At 45.8% G+C, this 3,570-nt stretch overlaps 1 pseudogene; it reads left to right on the top strand.

The window, feature by feature from the left end:
- The first annotated feature begins 248 nt into the window (after positions 1-248).
- On the top strand, positions 249-1,579 carry LOC116878692 (annotated as a pseudogene).
- The last annotated feature ends 1,991 nt before the right edge of the window (positions 1,580-3,570 follow it).

The raw sequence follows: 3,570 nt of genomic DNA, 5'->3' as shown, positions 1-3,570 counted from the left end.
AATGTCAATTTATATAAAGCTATCATTTACAGTTATGTATAAGGCTATCATTGGGGAAACTGGGTGAAGAGAGAGTTCCTGGCACACAGGAACTTTCTGTACAATTTTTGAAACTTTTTGTAGTCTTAAATTATGTCAAAAATGAGAAATATTAAGAATATTCCTGAGATATGTTCATTAGATAACTCCCTTATGTCTGTGGACGCCGCCAAGTAAGCATGGTTAAAGTCTCCGCTCCCACCGCTATCATGTCTAAGTCAGAGTCTCCCAAAGAGCCTGAACAGATGCGGAAGCTCTTTATCAGAGGTCTGAGCTGAAGAGAATCTGAGGAGCCATTCTGAGCAATGGGGAACATTTACGGACTGTGTGGTAATGAGAGATCCAAACACCAAGCGCTCCAGAGGCTTTGGGTTCATCACCTATGCCCCTGTGGAAGAGGTGGATGCAGCCATGAACGCAAGGCCACACAAGGTGGATGGAAGAGTTGTGGAACCAAAGAGGGCTGTCTCAAGAGAAGATCTCAAAGACCTGGTGCCCACTTAACTGTGAAAAAGATTTTTGTTGGTGGCATGAAAGACACAGAAGACTACTACCTAAGAGATGATTTTGAACAGTATGGGAAAATGGAAGTGATTGAGATCATGACTGACAGAGGCAATGGCAAGAAGAGAGGCTTTACTTTTGTAACACTTGATGACCATGACTCTGTAGACAAGGCTGTTATTCAAAAATACCTGGGTGGCTCAGTCAGTAGAGCTGTGGGCTCTTGGTTTTTGGCTCAGGTCATGATCTCAGGATCTCATAGGCCTCCACCCTGAGTGTAGAGCCTGCTTAAGAATCCGTGTTTCCCTCTGCCCTTCCCCCTCCCCACTCCTGAGTGCTCTCTCTCCCTCCCTCTCTCTCTGTCTCAAAAAAAAAACAAAAAAACAAAAAAACAAAACACCATACTGTGAGTGGTCACAACTGTGAAGTAAGGAAAGCCCTATTTACACAAGAGATGGCTAGTGCTTCATACAGCCAAAGAGGTCGAAGTGGTTGTGGAAATTTTGAGAAATCTCTGCAGATGGTTTTTGGTGGGAATGACGACTTTGGTCATGGAGGATACTTCAGTGGGCGGGGTGGCCCTGGGTAAGGTGGTGGTGGCTATGGCAGCCGTGGGGATGGCTACCACGGATTTGGTAATGATGGAAGCAACTCTGGAGGTGGCAGAAGCTGTCATGACTTTGGCAGTTACAACTATCAAACTTCAAATTTTGGACCCATGAAAGGAGGAAAGTTTGGAGGCAGGAGCTTGGGCCCCTGTGGTGGTGGAGTCCAATACCTCGTCACACCACGGAACCAGGATGGCTCAGGCAGTTCCAGCAAAGCAGTAGTGACAGCAGTGACAGGTTTTCCTTGCTGTCAGGAAGCAAAGCTGAGCAGGAGAAGAGAGCCAGAGAGTGACAGGGAAGCTCCAGGTTACAGCAGATTTGTAACCTCAGCCAAGCACAGTGCCAGCCGGACCTCACTGCTGCAAAGAAGACATGTTTCAGACAATACTCGTGTGTACAGGCAAAAACCTCAAGGACTGGATTTGTGACTAATTGTATAACAGGTTATCCTAGTCTCTGTCCTGTGCAAAGTGTAAAGCATTCCAACAAAGGGTTTTAAGGTAGGTTTTTTTTTTTTTTTGCACCCATGCTGTTGATTGCTAAATATAATAGTCTGATCATGAGGCTGAATAAATGTCTTTAAAAAATTATTTCATAGTGATCATTACATATCGGTACACAAATAACTTTCCTTTTTATAGAGGCATAGTAGCATTTTAATAATTTATTTTACTTGTCTCTAGGAAGGCTAAATATTTCAGATAAAATTACTAAAAATTAATAGTGTCCATCTGAGTGTGTGCAGTCCTTGGCTCCATGGTTAAGAGTGATCTATATGCCCTATGTAACCATGATAAAGATTCAGTGGGAAAGGCCCAGCCAGCCAATGAGGAGCACCCAGCTCTCATCCTAGTCCTAGTGGTTTGACCTTGACCTTAATCCTCGGGTCTTGGCTCTCGTATCTGCAACATTGGGATTACTGCCCCCAGTTACCTCCCAATTATCTTGAGGGCAAGATGAGATAATAGATGGGCCCCTACTTACTTAAGTCAAACCCACTGTGCAGATAAAAGGTTTGGCAAGTGCAACTATCACTTACAGCCTATATCATAAGCCTTTGTCTACAGTCAGAAGGAATTCTCTCATGGCTGATTCAATCTCTGAGTGTCAAACAGAGCTGCATCCTAAGTCACCTTATTTTTCATTTAAGACAGAGTGATTTTCTGGGCCCTTCTGTTTTCTAATCCAGTCATTAATCATGGGCAGAAGGTGTGCCACACAGGAATAACAAGAAGGGACAGAATGCCAGGACAAGAACTGAGTGGGGAACACTCATCATAAGCCCACAGGAGAGCTGCAGCAGGTCCACGATGGTGAGAAAGGGCATAATGGAGAAAAACCAGTGCTCAAGAGCCATTCAGGGCCTAAGAAGCAACTTGGTTGCCTAGCAATACCAAATGGTCCTCTGGAGTTAGTGTCTTGGAGAGGACACTTGCTAAGAACTGGGCAGGTTCTGAAATTAGTTCTGAAGTTAGTCTTTCATGAATGCTGGCGAAAACTCAGGAGACCCTTGGGTCAGAAACCAAAGTGTTATTTATTATATGTGGCAAAAGAAGTAGCCAGAGCCTTGTGTTGGTTTGCAGGGGCTCCCTATGCCCCTCAAACTTCATACTGATGACACAACAGACCCATCTAGGATGCCTGTACATGTTATGGGAGAGGGAGGCTGAACTGGGGAAATCACTCTTATTACACGAGCAGAAGCAAGCTTGGTCTTCATCTGGGAGGGGGCATTACATCCTTCCTCAAGGCTCCTTGCTATAAACATAGCCCTGAATGGCTGGGGTGAAGAGCCATCGGGGCCATGCATTCTTGGTGTACTCAGAACATGCAGAGATGCTCAATGCTATGCAGTCTGTCTCTCTCAACAGCACTTTGAAAGTAGGAGGGAAACTTTAGACAAGGTTGATTCACAAATGAGGCTGAACTATATCAGAGGGAAGGCAATTCCAAGAAGTCCAAAAGTAAGGAGCTGGAAAGAGCAGGTAAGTCAAGGGCCAAAGAGAGGCTGAAGACAGGGATGTGGGATTTATCTATGGTAGAAGTCTAAGAAAAGAGAAAACCTGTGAGGGAGACAAGATGGAGAGCTAATGTGCCCAGAAAAGCAATTGGGAAAAGTGCCTGATCAAGAGAGTAGGACAAGATGGCAGAGGCAGGCAGGTGGTGCCGAAAGGCAGGACAAAGCCAGCACAGTGTGAAAGTAGAGTCAGCACGCTCACACTCAGATGTCCAGGGAAGTTCTTCCAGCTCCAGCCCCAGGTCAGGCGAGGAGCCCCTCCTGCACACTCCCGTAGCACCCTTGGCACCCCCAAAGGCCACCCCACCGTGGCACCTCTCCGTGGCTGGCATTCAGTGCAAGCACTTGGAAATAATGAGTGAGTTATTCATGGGGTAGTCTGTTTCCGGTGGCATTATGTGG

This window comes from Lontra canadensis, unplaced genomic scaffold (assembly GCF_010015895.1).
Source record: "Lontra canadensis isolate GAN:19392208 unplaced genomic scaffold, GSC_riverotter_1.0 scaffold2, whole genome shotgun sequence".
In the NCBI taxonomy this organism is placed as follows: Eukaryota; Metazoa; Chordata; class Mammalia; order Carnivora; family Mustelidae; genus Lontra; species Lontra canadensis.
This window is presented reverse-complemented; position numbering and strand designations above follow the sequence as displayed.